This window comes from Tupaia chinensis, unplaced genomic scaffold (assembly GCF_000334495.1).
Source record: "Tupaia chinensis unplaced genomic scaffold, TupChi_1.0 Scaffold000294_5, whole genome shotgun sequence".
Classification (NCBI taxonomy): Eukaryota; Metazoa; Chordata; class Mammalia; order Scandentia; family Tupaiidae; genus Tupaia; species Tupaia belangeri.
Window position 1 is genome coordinate 2960194 of NW_006159782.1, and position 16819 is coordinate 2977012.

A 16819-nucleotide genomic window follows, 5' to 3' on the forward strand; every position below is an offset into this window, starting at 1 on the left:
CAGCTTACACTAGTTTACCCAGCTTGTAAATAGAGACCCAGAATTCAAACCCGGCCTTCTGATGTCAGAACTTATCTATCTGCCCACCTTGCTATACTGCCTCATTTGAGAATGTTAGAAAAGGACATTAGAAAGAGAAAATGTTCTCTCTTTTGTGTGTGTGCATGCACTATCATTAATAAAATAAATTTAATTAAAAACATCAAGTATTCATTCAACACACAGTTGTGACTGCCTAGTATTGTGCTAAGGGTTAGAAAGCATTTGTTCATTTACCAGTCCTCGTGGAGCCTTGTGAAGCCAAGGCCTGTTCTAGGTGTGAAGGACGCAGCTCTGAGAAAACCATACCAAGCCCTTGCCCACCGGGAGCTAGCATTGAAATGTGATGACTAAGATGTGATTTCACTCTCAACCAGCACACTCACGCCATGACACAGTTAGGGTTGGACAGGTTGGAAGCAGAGCAGACTTTTTTTTGAGAGGTTTTCGCTCTAGGGCACGTGCGTTCGCCAGACAGAGAGAGACAGAGAGACAGAAAGTGAGAAATCACCCCCGAGGGGGGATGGCCACACCGCAGTCCCTTCTCCTCCATTCTCCTCTCGGGATCTTGGGCACGCACGCACATGCGCCCGGCGTGAGTTTTAAGCCACCAGGTCCGGGACGCGAACCGCGGTTGACTACGTGGGAGTCCAACAACATAGCCATTGCACTAACTGCTGGTCCCTGAAGCAGAGTAGACTCTTAATAACAGTGCACATTGGAAAAGATTTTTCCTAGATCTAATGGATGGGAAACTGTCTTCTGCAACGTTCCCTTTTACATACCATGTTAATGTGTTCTAGATAACATGTCTGTCACTGAGAATTAACAAGAGGAACCAGACAGAAGGGCTAGCTGCCCCGGTGGTTCCCTTAGTTGAGCTGGGAGTCAAATTCCCAGCAAGCTTTATAAGGTGGGGTGACTTGCTATAGAGGCCTCTCAACGTACAATGATCTAATTTGACCTATTCTCCCCCTCCCCAGCTGTTAGACTGAAATGAAGTATTGTGAGGTGTTACAAATAAATAAACTGAGGCTCCAGGAGGCAAGGTGTCTGGCTCAAAGTTATCAGCTGGCAATGGGAATGTGGGTGCAGTCCATTTGCTGAGCCACAGACCTTCTATCGTACCACACAGCTAAACTGTGTGTAATTATTGTGATTTTAAAAAAGCTTTATGGGGCCTGCAGGTGGCGTGGTGGTTAAGGAGCTGGACTCCCACATGGCCAGCCACAGTGTGAGTCTCAAACCCAGTGGCTTGAAATTCAGACCAGGCCTGTGTGCGTGCGTTTCCAGAATCCCAAGAGGAAAATGGAGAAGAAGGGATTGTGGTGTGGCCATCCCCCCGGGGGGTGATTTCTTGTTTTCTGTCTCTTCATTTCTCCAGCGAGCACATGCATCCTATAACAAAAATCTATTTAAAAAAAAAAAAAAAGCTTTACAGGGCCAACAGGTGGCATGGTGGTTAAGGCACTGGATCTCACATGGCTAACTTAGTGGTTTGAGTCCTGGACCTGATGGCTTGAAAAACTCATGCCTAGTGCACTCACCCTATGGAAGAATTCTAAACAAACGAAAGCCTTACTAGCGGGAAACAGATTTCTTTTAGGTGAGGCCCTACAGACGAAACTAAGTCGCACCTGGCCTAGGGACACTGTACGAGGTGGCTATACCCCAGGAAAGCCCCGTTCCTCTGCTGGTTCCTCCTGTCCAGGATCTGGAGTTTCCCTGAACTAGGTCGGGCAGGATCATGTCCCAGTTCTACCTTGAGAGGCACCTTGCCCAAGGTGACTGCCACCTCCCCGAGAAACTGCCCCCTCCAGCGTTTCCTCTCCCTGCTCCTCCCCTCCTTGGGTGTCTGCCTCTCCCCCGGTACTTGGCTCTAATTCACCTGCCTCCTGCCTGTCTCTGCAGCCACACACCGAAGGCTGTGTGTTCGGAAAAGATGTGACACCTGATATTTAGCACTAATTGTCGCTGTGCTCAGCCCTGTGCACGTCTCCTCTGCCAGGCCTTCCTGTGTAATTTCAGGCCTAAAATAGGCCACCTCATGATATGTTCTTAGATGAGTTTCCCAGGGGTGACTTTTTCCTCTGCAGCAATTTGTGCCACGAGCGCCTGTTATAAAACTTGGGGGGCTCTCTGGCGCTTCTGTGAGATTCATACTGCCAGTTCCCAGAAGGTGAGTGAATAAGGGGAAGAGGCTCCAGCAGCACCTCCACCTCCGGGAGGAGAGGCAGAGATCCCAGGACCAAACCAGTCGAGCAGCCTTCCCCTCTGGCCCGGTTTACCACCCAGGAAACAAATGCACTGAGGCCTCTCACCTGCCAGCTTGTGACTGACCTGAGGCTTTCACCTCATCCGGTGATGATTTCTTGGGCACTAATTATGTGCTAGGCAAGTTCCTGTCCCATGGACCTTCCGGACCTGGAACTGCTGTACCTACAGCCTTGGAGGCACACTGGCTCCCTCTCCTCTAATGGCCTTGTGATGGCCCTGCTTTCCCTGACACGGTCCACTAGGGTTTCTCATCACCCTCGTCTAGCCCTCAGATGTTGGTGCTTCCAGGACTTGTCCTGGGCCTTCTTGTCCCCTAGCTGTCACCCGTTTATGGCAGTCTCACCTCCTGGTGCAGGGATGACACTCACGCTTCTTTCTCAACTCTAGAACACCGAGCTGCCTGCTGGACGTCTCTGCTCGGATGGTCTGCAGTCCCGCATGGACCCCCTTGTCCTCCCTCCTCTGCCCTGCCTCCTTCTCCTGGACTTCCCACATCTGGAATGACACTGTCATCTGCCATCCTGTCTGAGTAAGAAACATCGTCTCATTTTCCTCTCTCCTCTCTTCCCTTGAGGCCATTGGGCAAGAAGCACTTCCTCAGTGTCTCCAGTCGCCGTTTTCTCTCCCCGCTGCTGCTACTCCACCACTCCTGGCCGCTTCACCGTCTCCACGCTACATTGCTGAAGAGCCTCCTGTCTCCCTTACTTGAGTCTTCTCCCCTCAGGTCTTTCTAAAAGGCAAATATGATTATGTCACGTCCCTGCAGAGAGCTCCACCAAGGCTCCCCTTATCTGAGGTGAAAGCCCAGATGATCTGCACCCGAGATGCTCCCGGCCTCTGTCTCTCCTCTGCCTCGACGTGTGTCCTTGCTCAGGGAGCTCCTCCTGCAGAAGTGCTTTCTCTCTAGTCCTCCTGCAGTTCTCCCAGTCCTTCAGACAATAGCCTCGTGGTCACTTCCTCCACAGAGTCTTTCCTGGGCCTCCAGGTTGGAGTTCAGGGCCCCTCCTTCATGCTCGGCCCCATCTTAGTACACAAGCTCTGTCTCCCCCAGCAGCTGTCAGTTTCTCCAGACAGACCGTTCTGTTCGTCACAGGGTTCTGGGCCTCATACCTAAGCTCTGGGCGTTCATCCCGGCCCCCCTTTCCACCACCTCTAACTAAACTGACCAGGAATTCCTTCTTCACACCAGGGAGAATTTTCTCTCTTCACTTGTCGTAGATAAAATAACAAAAATAAGACCAAGAGTGCAAAGGCAACTCCGTGGAACGGGAGGCCTTTCAACCATCCATTGTACGGTGTGAGTGTGTGTGTGAGAGAGAGCGAGGGAGAGAGAGAATGTGTGTGTTGGGGCTCACTACAGAGTGGACATTTTTTTTTTTTTTGGAGAGGTTTTTGCTATAGGGTGCGTGCGTTCGCCAGACAGACAGAGAGACAGAAAGCGAGAAATCACCCCCCAGGGGGGATGGCCACACCGCAATCCCTTCTCCTCCATTCTCCTCTTGGGATCTTGGGCACGCACGCACACGCGCCCAGCGTGAGTTTAAGCCACCGGGTCCGGGACACGAACCGCGGTCGACTACGTGGGAGTCCAGTGACATAGCCATTACACTAACTGCTGGTCCCCAGAGTGGACATTTTTGATTGTCTTAAAAGACGGAAAAGGATTTCAATATCCATGCCCTCCTGGGAGGCATGGACTAAGGAGGTCCTTTCTCCAGCTGATGGAGGTGGGAGACCAGGTCAGGAAGGGAAATGAGGGCAGCATTCAACTCAAGCCTGCTGGGGACGAGCCCCCAGTGTGTGGATGTCTCGGGAGACGTCTCCTGGAGACCGGTCTCCTAGCCCTGCCCCTGGGGCCCTGCAGTCATTTGTCAGAGCGGTGGTGGTGGTGGTGGCGCTGGGGGTGGGAGTGGCACAGCCACCCAGAGCAAGAACTGGTCACTGGAGGGATTAGCCGGAGCCCTGCCCCCGGCAGCCTTGAATGTCTCGTGCTCGGATTATTTGTGCTGGTTTAGTACAGAGAGAGGATTCCTGCCGATGAAGTGGATGGGCCAAGAGAAAGCCGAGTCCAGGTCAGGGTGTGGGCCCTCTCAGCTCTCACTGCCCTGCTGATGCAGTTTGCCTGCTTGAGCAGAACGGCCCCCCCAGGGGCATCAGCCCAGAGTCAAAGAGCAGCCGTCTTTAGCACACAGGTTGCCACTACCGATAGATTAAATTTCCAGGGTCAGGAGCTGAGTGTGTTTGGCTCTGTGTCACCTCCCAGCCAGTGCCTAACCAGCAGGTACTCATGGAATAGTTATTAGATCGGATTGTGAGTATTATTCTCAGTGAAAGTGATCATTTTATTAGCAAACATACATGGAGCGCTGGGTTGTAGGGGATCTGAGAAAAAACGTGGGCCCGCTCCCTGCTCAGAGGAACTCAGAAAACAAAGGGATTTCTTTTGAAAGCCGTTCTGCCTCCCCTGCGGTCTGTTTCCTCCTCCCCAAAGCTGCAGGGGGACAGGCAGGCGGTCCACGTTATTTCAGCCCAACCGAGTATGTTCTACAACCTTAAAACACATTGACTTGAGGTTAACAGCATGTTAGGAATCACCACCTAAAAGCACTTATTTCATTTCTAGAGAGAAAAATTCAGATTCCACACATTTACTGAGCGATCCCTAGACACCAGGCGCTATGCTGGGGACTTTTCTGGTATGTTATGTTCGATCACTTCATTAGACATTACAACCCGCTCATGACATACCCAGTAAGGCTGAGGCTCAGAGAGGTTTAGCAGCCTCACTGGGGCCACTCAGCCAGGTTTGCTTGCCACCAGGCCCATGGTACCAAAGGACCGGATAGGTTACACAATGGCCTGCCCCTTCCTGTGCTTGCTATGAGGCACACGTGACCATTTCTGTTAAAAGTAATTAAAGTGAAAAGTGTAAAAAGAGAAAAATGCAGTTCCCCAGTCGCACTAGCCACACGTGAAGTGCTCTGTAGTCTCACGAGGCTAGTGGGTATACCCTAGAGCAGGCAGACCTAGAGCACGCCCGCCACAGAAGGCCTGCTCTCGGTCAGCTCTCACAGGCTCAGAGAAGGAAGATGTACTTGGGTGCTGAGAAGCTGGGAAGGCTCTCCAAGGAGGTGGCCCTCGAGTCAGTCCTTTACTTACATACTTGCATTTTTAAGAAACATTTAAAAAATGTATTTATCTATTTATTTGTCAAGCTACTGGGTCCAAGACTCAACCCATGGTCTGCTATGTGGCAATCCAGTGCCCCAACCACCAGGCTACCTGCTGGCCCTCGAGTCAGTCTTTTTATTATTATTATTATTATTTTTCAATTTGACCAGAGAGAGAGAGAGAAAGCTGCCAAGTCTGGGACTCGAACTGTGGTTGACCATGTGGGAGTCCAGTGCCTTAATCACCATGCCACCTGCCAGCCCCTCGAATCAGTCTTTTAAAGGGCTTCCAGACTTGGAAGGGAGTTGGGAAGGTATGCTAGGCAGTAGCTGATGATGAAGCAGCAGGAAAATTGTGCCCCAGCTCTAACACAGACCTGGTATGAGGGGATATTAAAGGATGAATGAATGAGTGGGTGAGTGAGTGAAGAAATGCTCAAGGCAAATGCAGACTAAACCAACTTAAGTTTGAGTCATGGTGTGTGTAAGTGCATTTATATGCATGTGAATATGTGCATCAATATATACGTGTGTGTGTGTGCACGCGTGTGTGTTTTAGAGATGGGGAATGACAGGGAGAGAGGGCAGGCCAGCCCTGTCAGTCACATCCTATAGGTAAGATGGCAGGATGCAGTGAGGAGAGGTTCAGGGAGGAGGGCTGCTCTAGGCTGGGGTGAACTCAGGATGACTTCACGAAGGAGGGGGCACTTTCCCTGGCCTGACATGTGGAGGGAGGTCAGGAGACAGGGCGAGGCCCTCGGGTGGAGAGCCTGCATGAGCATAGGCACCGAAGGAAGATGGTGCAGGGCAAGGCCCAGATGTCCTGCCCACCAGCCCCTCCATCTCCAGAGGGGGCTTGAACCCCAAGTTATGGGTGGTGGGGAAAAGGTTTTCTAGCAAAGATGTGCCTGACTTGGGAGGGGTCCTTTTCAAAGCAGGGTGAGCCACCAGAGGAAGTAGCCTGAGGTGGCTGTTATCCTGTAGGTGGCCCTGAGATGCCCTTTTTTTTAATAGTTATTTAAATTTTATTTTATTCATTCATTCATTCATTTATTTTAATTTGATCAGACAGACAGACACACACACACACACACACACACACACACACACAGAGCAAGAGAGCAAGCAAGCCACCAGGTCCAGCACTTCAACTGTGGTCAGCCATGTGAGAGTGTCCAGCACTTTAACCACCACGCCACCTGCTGGTCCCCCTGAGATGCTTCTAACATCCTTGCCGGGCCTGGCTTTCTCCCTTCAAGAACTCTTCTTTACTTGGCCAAGGCCCTCGCTGGGTTCCGCTACTGTGTAGGCATTGCCGGGAAGAGGGTGGGGAGCTTCCCCACAGCTGACTCACTGCATCAGCCATTTATCAGTTTGATAGGTGCCGAGGTTACCCTGAAAAGGGCTGAACACAGGCCTGGCAGGTTCCAGGAGAGCAAAGGCCTCTGCAGCAACATGCTCTAGCTGGGGCAAGTGAGGCGAAGAAGATGGTTTCTGCCGAAGTGGAAGGTAGTCATGTGACCGGGCAGGGAGCCAGGGAAGGGGTGGGGACTGGCCAGGGAAGGTGAGACTCACTGAGGGGACTGGGAGGATTCGAAGCAGCAGAAGCCTCAGAGGGGGACCAGGTTCTTCTCTTCCATGCCCCGTTGGCCTGGACCATCGAAATAAAAGAATGAAGAAAACCATTACCATGTCCCCACCACTCGTGAGGCCCTCACAAGGAGTTCCTATTATTCCATTTGCAGTTCATGTCATCTCAGTTTTCTGAATGAGTCCAGAGAGGTTGAGTAACATGTCCAGGCTCTCAGGGTTAGTGGCAGGGCCTGGACTGGGCCCTGGTCTGTTTGACTCAGAGCTCTTGTCTTTTCTACTTGTCCACATGGTCTGGAGGAGAGAATAGGGGACAATTACAAAGGAGGGATGGACCAGGTGCACAGCTCAAAGATGAGTTTCTCTACAGGCCCGGAAGGTTCTAGAATGCCCTAGCACATAGCTGGCAGCTGTGAGATGGATACCGTTGGGCCACTTACCCAAAACCACCCAGTGGTTCTCCTGCTCCATGGACAAGGTCTGACCTCCTTTACCTTTAGCCCTACCCTTGGGGGATGTGTATGTCGAGAAAGGGTGGACAATCTTTTTTGATCTGATGCCTTTGGCCAGCCTCCTCCACCAGTCACCCTCCAGTATGGTGGTTAAGGTGGACAACTGGCAAGATGAGAGCCAGTATCAGGAAACTTCATCCGGATTCTGGAGGAGATGGGCATGAAAAAGGCAGAGGAAGGAATGTCTGGCTACCGCAGACACCCCAACATCTGGGCTTGGGAAGGGATCTCACTGCAGGAATGAAGGGGTGGGTCTCAGAATGAAAGCAGAGTTGGGACCAGCAGTTAGCATAATGACTATGTCGCTGAACTCCCATGTAGCCGACAGCGGTTCGAGTCCCGGACCCAGTGGCTTGGACTCACATCGGGTGCGAGTATGTGCGTGCCCAAGATCCCGAGAGGAGAATGGAGAAGGGATTGCAGCGTGGCCATTCCCCCTGGGGGTGACTTCTCACTTTCTGTCTCTCTGTCTCTTTGTTTTTTGGGGGGGGCCGAGGCCCCTAAAAAAAAAAAAAAAAAAAAAAAAAAAAAAATGAAAGGAGAGTCAAGTAGGAGGCCCGAAAGGCTCACACCAGAGGAGCCCAGTGAGCCCAGCAGAGCCCAGGAACTGGTAGGCCCACCTGACAGGACAGCACGCATTAGCAAGCTGGGTGTTTTAGGGGCCATGGCTATGATTTATCTCATAACACGTTTGGTTTCAAAAAGGACTCAGGGAATGAGAATATAAATTCCAGCAGCTAAATTTCTGCCAACAGGAGGGAGAATCTCCATAACTGATTTGTCCTAATGGAAACACAATCTTCTTAGTTTCTTCTTTCCTCCCTCCCTTCCTTACTTCCTCCCTCCCTCTCTTCCTTCTTTTCAAAATTTTGCTAGATGACGTGTGTGCTCACCAGAGAGAGGGGGAGAGGGAGAAAGCACCCTCCACTGGGGCATGGCTATGCAGCAAACCCTTTTCCTCTGTTTCTCCACATCGTGGATTTGGGTATGCGTGTGTGCGTGCACACACACACACACACACACACCCCTGGTGAACTAGTGTGTTTTCTGAGTCACTCTAGAGCCAGGATTCAAACTGCGTGGTCAGCCATATGGGATCGACTGCCTTAACCAGCAGGCCATGGAGCTGGCCCTTTATTTTTTTAAGACAAATAAACATAATCCAGTAATTCCCTGCACTATCTGAGTCACTCCCCGCCTGAGGGGTCTGAGGCTTCGTGTTTGCTTAGTGTCTGCCACAGCGTGCATCGGTGGTTCAGAACAAGAGAAGATTGGCCCCACTTTCATTTTACTGACAAAGAAACTGAGGCCTAGAGGGGTCAAGAGACATCCCAAATGTCCAGTGTCTCAGGAGGGAGTGAAGACAGAGTCCAGGCTGCTGACCCCTGGCCAGTGCTCCTGTTCCTTTGCACCCTCTGCCTCATCTGGACTTGCCATGGTAACGGAGCCTCCTCTGGCGTGGGAAGCAGTTACCTAGCAACTCCCATAACCAGGACAAAGCTAGGAGAGTGAGACACCACGCGCTGCCCCCTGGGGGATTTAGTGTAGAAATGGGATTGCCTACGTCACAGCACGGCCACAGATGACCCTGCAGAGAGCGTTCGTGCAGGGGTGGGAGGGGGAGTTTCATGCCAGGATCAGTGAGTTGCTGCATGGCCTCTGGCTGAAGCTTTCGTCCCCACAGCAGCCATAGGGCTACACCACATACAGCGCTGCTTTTTTTAAATACACGGACCCTATCTCCACTGACTCGCTGGCTTAGCCTGGATTCCATCAGATCCCATAGAGAAAAGCTGATGGAGAGATGTGTGTGTGTCCGTGTAAGGCATTCTAACTTAGGAGGGTGAGAAGTTGGGAACTGGGCTCCCTCACTCTGCCTTCTGGTTTCTTAATTTTCTCAAAAAAAAAAAAGTTTATGGAATGGCCTGGCTATGGGGCTTGACTGCCATGCCCAACCCCCACCCTCACCCCATCGTCTTCTTGTGGGCAGATCCCTGCCTTGGTTCCCAAGTTCTGGCAGTTGGCATACACCAGTCTTGGTGGTGTGATTCTCATGGAAATGGTTGGTTTAGGAATGGCATGTGATGTAATCTTGCTAGTGGGATCAGAGGGACTCTCACTGACCTCCAGAGCCTGGAGTGCTTCTGGGAAAGGTTTTTCTTATTTGTTAAAATCGAATGGGGAACAAGCTCCATGGCCCAGTGGTAACGCCTGGCTCAAGAGAAGCTGGACCCCACATGGCAGCCACAGTTCATATCCCCAGCTCCTTGCTGGAGGGGATGTACCTCTTCTTTATTGGATGTCCTCACATCTACATGTGATGTCTAGAACTGCAACAGCCATTGAGAAGAGACTCCACGGACGCTCAGAGGATGGCATTGTTGAGTCACTGAATTAAGCGAGGGAAGAACCGCCTGCCTCCGGACTTCTTGTTATGAGAGATCATAAGCCCTGGTCGTCTAAGGTACTTTGGTCAGTCTTCCATTTTCTTGCTCAGCCTCACTCTCCTCTAGTCTGAGTCAGCCCCTTAGTAGATGCCTGAACAAGTCTTGGTATTAAAGAGAAAGGACTCGAAGAAAACAAATGTCCCTGTTCCTGAATAAGTCAAAGAAATGACTCCCGGATCCTTTATCTCCTGGGTTGGAACCAGAATCAGGTCTGCAGTTGCATGCCCAGCCTCCCGCAGGTCTGAAGGGACTTAAAGAGCCTGAAGGCTTCTCTAGCACTCCCAGTGTCATTCACTCATTTGTTCATTCGTTCTCGTAGTGGTATGCTGGGGCCAGCTTCTGACTGCTCATGGAGCCAGCAGAGCACCTGACTCTCCACTCCAACCTTGGGGTGTCACAATGTAGCTTGACATCAGTCGTGATGGCACTCGTTCTTTTTCCAGTAGACCTTATCTTTTAGAGCAGTCTTCAGTTCATAGCAAAATGGAGCAGAAGGAACAGAGAGCCCCACATACCCCATCTCCATACACGCACAGCCTCCTTCACCACCCCCGTCTCCCAGCACCGTCCTGTGTTTCCCGAGTGGTGAACCTGTGTTGACACATGATGGTCACCCACAGTCCCTGCTTTACATCAGGGCTCACTCTTGGCGTTGCACATTCTCCAGGTCTGGATGGTAACCACCATCATGGAACATGCACCGTCATCTCACTGCCCTAAAAATCCCGTGTTCCTCCTCTTCACCTCTCTCCCTCCAACTCCTGGCAGTCTTGGACCTTTTTACTGTCTCCATAGTTTTTCCTTTTACAGAATGTCGTATAATTAGAACCACACAACATGTAACTTTTTCAGATTTGCTTATTTCATTTAGTTACACGCATTTAAGGTTCTTTCATGTCTTTTCATGACTGGATAGCTCATTTTGTTGTAGGGTCGAATATTCCATTGTGTGGATGTAGTCAGTTTATTCATTCGCCTACTGAAGGCATCTTGGCTGTTTCCAAAGTGTGGCAATTACTAGATAAAGATAAAGCTTCTATAAACTTTCTACATTCATGTGAGGTGTGTGTGTGGACATGGTTTTCCACTCTTTTTAGTAAATGCCAAGGAGTGGGATTGCTGAATCATATGGTAAAGAGTAACTCTAGTTTTGTAAAAAAAAAAAAAATGCTGAACTGTTTTCCAAAGTGGCCTCACCATTTTGCACTCCCACCAGCAGTGAATGAGCATTTCTGTTGCTCCGCATTCTCACCAGCATTTTATGTCGTCAGTGTTTTGGATCTTGGGCATTCTAATAGGTGTGAGGTGATCTCTCATTGTTTTATTTATTTATTTTTAGGTTTTTGCCATAGGGCACATGTACTCCCTAGAGACTGAGAAGGGGAAAGTGAGAAATCATCATCCTCCTAGGGGAGACAGCCAGACCACACCCCCTTCTCCAGTCTCCTCTTGGGAATTTGGGCATGCATGCACACACACTTGGTGTGATTTTCAAGCTGCTGGATCTAGGACTCGAACCATGGTTTGCCATGTGGGAGTTCAATACCTTAACCACCACACAACCTACTGGCCCCCTCTCATTGTTTTAATCTGTAATTCTCTAATGACATATGATGTTGAGCATCTTTTCATATGATTATTTGCAATCTATCTTTTTCAGTAAGGTATCTGCTCAGATTTTTTTGCCTATTTTTAATAATTATTTAATTTTATTTATTATTATTATTTAATTTGCTATAGGGCACATGTGCTCACCACAGAGAGAGAGAGAGAGAGAGAGAGAGAGAGAGAGAGAGAATGAAAAAGCATCTAGAACTTGAACCATAGTCAGCCATGCGGGAGTCCAGCGCCTTTACCACACCACCTGCTGGTCCCACTTTTGCCTATTTTTTAAAGTTTATTTTATTCATAATGGAAAATATGTTTGTACCTAGGCATGAGCAATAGGGGTGACACCCTTGACAGGGCCTGGCCATGCTGTGATTTCCTTCCCCTGGCCCTCCAGCTTGTCAGGATCTTGGGCACACACATGCGTGCTCAGCACCTTTCAGAACAGCTGGGTTGGAGATCCAAACCCATTCTAACCATGGCTGGCCCTGTGGCCTCCAGCACTGAAGTCTTGTATGCTATGACTGCACCACCAAGTTGGGCCATTTTGTCCTTTTTTTTTTTAAGTTTATTTATTTCCATGAGAGAAAGAGAAACAGAGACCCCCAACAGGGTTTTAATGCCACAATGCACCCCCAGTCTCATCTGACTTGGATCATAGATACGTGCTCAGGGAGGCACCAGGACAAGAACCCAGGCCCTTTCCCATGTGGGTCCAGTTCTGTTATTGCTGTGCCACTCTTGGCCCCCATTTTCCCCATTTAAAAAAATAGGTTGTTCATTTCTTTATTGTGGCATTTTGAGAGTTCTTCGTATATTTTGGATAACAGTCCTTTATCAGGTATGTCTTTTATAAGTGTTTTCTCCCAGTCTGTGGCTTGTCTCCTCATTCTCTTCACACACAGTGGGAGTGTTTACACCACAGAATTGGCAAGTGCTACAAATGAGGGCTTTCTCTCAGAGAGCCAGGTGTTAAACCTTTAACAGCATACCACTGCTCATGCAGCAACAATGTATCGAGTTGCCTTTGCCCTCGAAAGTGTTCATTCTACTGGGCACAAGACCAACAAACCACTGACAGTGTTCTGAGCACTGGGATAGAGCCAGACAAGGATGCTACAGGAACACACGTGCAAGGTGCAAGGCGTTGATGTCAGCCCGGATGTTGCAACGCTTTGCTAGCAGATCCCTTGAGCCCTGAGCCAAGGATTTCAAAATGAGTAACAGTTGTCTGGGCCCACAATGGCCAATAAGGTAGCCAGTTGCCAAAGTGACTATGACACTCAGTCACTAGCTGCATCTCAAGTATTCAGTAGGCACATGCGCTGGTGGCTACAACACTGTGCAGAGCAGATACAGGACTTCTTCAACATCGCTGAAAGTACTATTGACAGTAGCAGTCCAGACACAAAAAGGGGGAGAGGCAATCCAGCAGAAGGAACAGAAGGTGAGAGGCTCAGAGGTCTGAGACAATGTGACGCGTTCGGGGCCTATGAATAGTTCAGGAGAACTGACGCAGAGGGTGTCTGGGAGCGGAGATGTGGAAGATGCGGCTGAACAAACAGGCAGCAGCCAGATCACAAAATGCCTTTAGAGTGGAGCTAAGCCTTTTAAACTCCAGCCTGAGAGCTGTGGGAAGCCCCGGAAGGATTTGAATGGGAGCCTGATGTCATCAGCTTTGCATATTAATAAGATCTCTCTGGCAGCCTGCGGAGGCTGGATTAGAAGGGGACAGATAGGAGGAGACAGGAAGGCTGGTTCCCAACTTGCTGCAGTCTCTGGGAGACTAGGGAGTGAAGTTGGAAATAAGGCATTTGGCCTTGGCACAGACGGGAGAGGAGTGGAGGGATGGGAAGGACCGGATGACAGACTCTGTCCAACCCTAGGAGGCGCTTTGTAAATATCTGTTAAAGAAATGAATGGATTAGAACTGAGCCCAGATTGTGCAGTGGAGGGCAGTCCACAGGCCCCTGTGTGGGGGCCCCTTTGTGGTGGCCCCTGTGTGGTCTCTACCGTGCAAATGAAGAGGCAAAAGGCTGTTTATTTTTCAGCAAAGGAGAAAGGGGCAACAGTGACAGATGAGAGTGGGACAAGAGAGAAGCAGGGGGTTCCCCAGTCCTGTCTGCTGGGGAGACTGCTCAGAGGTAAAGGGGTCAGTGTCCCCTGGAAGACTATAAGGGACTCTGGGTGAGCAGCACCTCCCAGGATTGGGCACAGGCCAGTCTCTGCCCCACCCCTTCCCGGCCTCCTCACTAAAGGGACTGTGGGTTGAATCTGGGGTCCTGACGGATGGAGCCATTTCGCCGACTGATGAGTCACGCATAGTGGATCCCAGTCTCAGGGAAGGCTTTGGCAGCAATGGCAAGCCGGACGGCAGAACACAACCAGAACACAAGTAGGCGACGAGGGCACACTGGTGCCTGGGCTCGTTAGAGACCGGAGAGGAAGGGTGCTGTTGACATGGCCTTGTCTGCATCTGTGCGTCTGTAACGCCTAGAACGTTTGAGTTATGGAATGAATGAATAGGTAAGATGAGGCAGGCTTCACTTGTTTATTCACCGGTCAAAGATTTACTGAGCCCCTGGACACAGTGCGAGAAGCTGGCCTACCAGGTTTACCACACAGAGATGGTCCCTGCCCCGGGGCTCACAGTCTCAGTCATGCCGCCCAGTCTGGTGTCCTCTCTGTGTGCACAGGAAAAGCCTGCGGAGTCTCGAGATAGTCTGCTAGGAAAAATTACTTTATTCATTTTTAAAGATTTGCTATAGGGCGGGGCATCGCTGGAAAGAGAGAGAGAGACAAGGAGAGTGAGAAAGCATCCCCTGGAGGGATGGCCAGGCCTCAATGCCTTCTACTTCATCCTCCTCTTGGGATTTTGAGCACGTGTGCTGTAGGATCCAGACATGAGCCGCTCAATCAGCCATGTGAGATTCAGCTGCCTTAACCACCACGCCACTGTCTGGCCCAGGATTACTTCAGATGAGGGGTCAGGGAAGGACTGTTTGAGGAAGTGACATTTAAAGTCAGCTCTGGAGATAAACAAGAGTTAGCAAGTGAAGAGCAGGGATGTACCTTCTGGGCAGAGGGACCAGCAGGGACGAAGGATTTGTCCCCAAACCCTTGCTCATCTGGAGAATGAAAGGTCAGTGGGGTGGGGGCAGTGGCACAAGAAGAGGCTGGAGAGGGAGGCAGTGGGCAGGTAATATAGTTACACAGGGCCAGCTAGTGGCACAGTGGTTAAGGTGGCTGGATCTCACGTGGTTGACTGAGCAGTTCGAGTCCCAGACCTGGTAGCTTGAGAAACATGCCAAGTGTGCATGCATACCCCAAATCCCAAGAGGAGAGTGGAGAAGAGACTGTGGTGTGGCCAGCTCCACGCCGCCCCCATGCTTTCTCACTCTTTAGTAAGCACGTGTGCCCTATAGCAAATTAAAAAAAAATACAGTTGCCTAAAGAAGAGATGATGGTGGGATGGCCATGGGACTGGAGCAAAGTAAAGGAATTGCGAAGTATTTTCAAAAAGAGGAGACAACAAGGTTTTTCTCACACTGCTGCCTTAGTATAGAAAGGCTGAAGTGCTGACTTTAGACGAGGCAGACAGCAACTACTTTGGCCAAGCCATCTGTTCCCAAAGTGGGTGTTTTGCTTTGGTTTAGCTGAGATTTAATGATGTCACGTAGGCCCTGCCTCACCCAGGGCCGTACTCAAAGGGAGCCAGTGCTATGTTTAAACATTTCCTGCGGAAGCTATTGCAATTTCTGAAACCTCTGCTCATGCTAAAAGCAACTGCTATTAAGACGTTCCTGTTTGCATTTTAGCAGAATGCCTCTCCCTCGAAAGGTGTTTGATCCCGGATGGAGAGACAAAGCTGCTAAAATAATAAGTCACTTGGGCTGCCAGATCTGAATGATGTCATACGATGGCTCTGCATGGCATCTATCCTGAAGCCAAAGTGACTGACTTGTTAGCAAAAGAGAAAAAATGGTTGAAAATTTCCAGAAAAGAGTCCAACTAGGTTTTGGTGGTGGGTTGGCACACTATCAAGTTCTCTGCTCTTGCTAAGCCAAGTGAGGACCCAGCGACAGCACCTGGGAGCTTGTTAGAAATGTGGCAGGTAGTGGGCGTGGTGGGTAAGGAGCTGGACTCCCGTGTAGCCAGTCACCGTTTCAGTCCCCGATCTGGGAGCTTGAAAATCACATCGAGAATGTGTGTGCGCGCGCATGACCATAATCCCAAAAGAATGAAGGAGAAGGGACTATGGTGTGGCCATCCCCTGGAGAGGTGATTTCTCACTTCCCCTCTCACTGTCTCTTTCTCTGTTCTTCCTATAAGCACCCTATGGCAAAAACAAAATCAAAAAAATGTGGGCCTGGCCTGAATGAAAATGTGCATTTTAACAAAGCACAGTGATTTGGGAGTTACTTTAAATTTCAAAAAGCAGCAGGTCACCCTAAGGCCATCTAAAAGTGGGTGGGCAGTGGCAGGTGCGGACAGCTGAAATGCAGCGAGCCTCAGCAAGCATTAGGAAAACCCAACTGGTCCAACAGGAACTGGTTTTCCTCTGGCAGTTTCCTGCTCCCACGTCGCCTAGAGTCAGTGTGGGCTGCTGCTGTGTGGCTGGGAGAGGGCAGGGTGGACACCCCCTGGTGGAAATGCCATCAGGCAGAAACGGGGGTGCAGGAAGATCAACTCCACATATGCTCCCCAGCAGCACTGGGCCCGGGAACACAGTTCCTCCTCCCCACCAGGGTGGACAGTTTGGTCCTGGTCTTCTCAGCTTGGTCCCTGAGAGCTCATGTTCTCCCGGGTGGTTTGGGTGATTCTCTGACTTGAACTTTGCTGCCGAGTGGGGTGAGGCAGTCCTAGCACCTCAAAAACAAATGCTCCCACACACTCCCTCAAGGGCCTTGGGTAGAACAGAGCACCCACTTCCAGAGGGTTCTGTGTAGTCAGCCGACCCGGCCTGAGGGTGTGCAGCACTGGCGCCAGGCACAGCCCACACTCCAAGGGCACTGGTGTGACTACCGTTTCCTTGAGAAGAGAAGGATGCAGAGCCTAGACCAGCCCGAATCATTCACCTCTGTCCTAACTGGGGCCGGGCCTCCCGCACAATCAGACAGATTGCTAAGTCTGAGAGCTGTCTAAAGCATGTGGTTTGTGAATACTGTAAATCCAA

General features: G+C 50.4%; 1 long non-coding RNA gene across 1 annotated transcript in view; it reads left to right on the top strand.

Moving 5' to 3' along the window:
• LOC114008165 (uncharacterized) overlaps positions 1–16819 on the top strand; it is a 28395-nt gene that overhangs the window by 3984 nt on the left and 7592 nt on the right. Inside the window, exon 2 of the long non-coding RNA XR_003549727.1 lies at positions 2704–2845. This is a non-coding gene — a long non-coding RNA (uncharacterized LOC114008165). The remainder of the gene's footprint in view (positions 1–2703; positions 2846–16819) is intronic.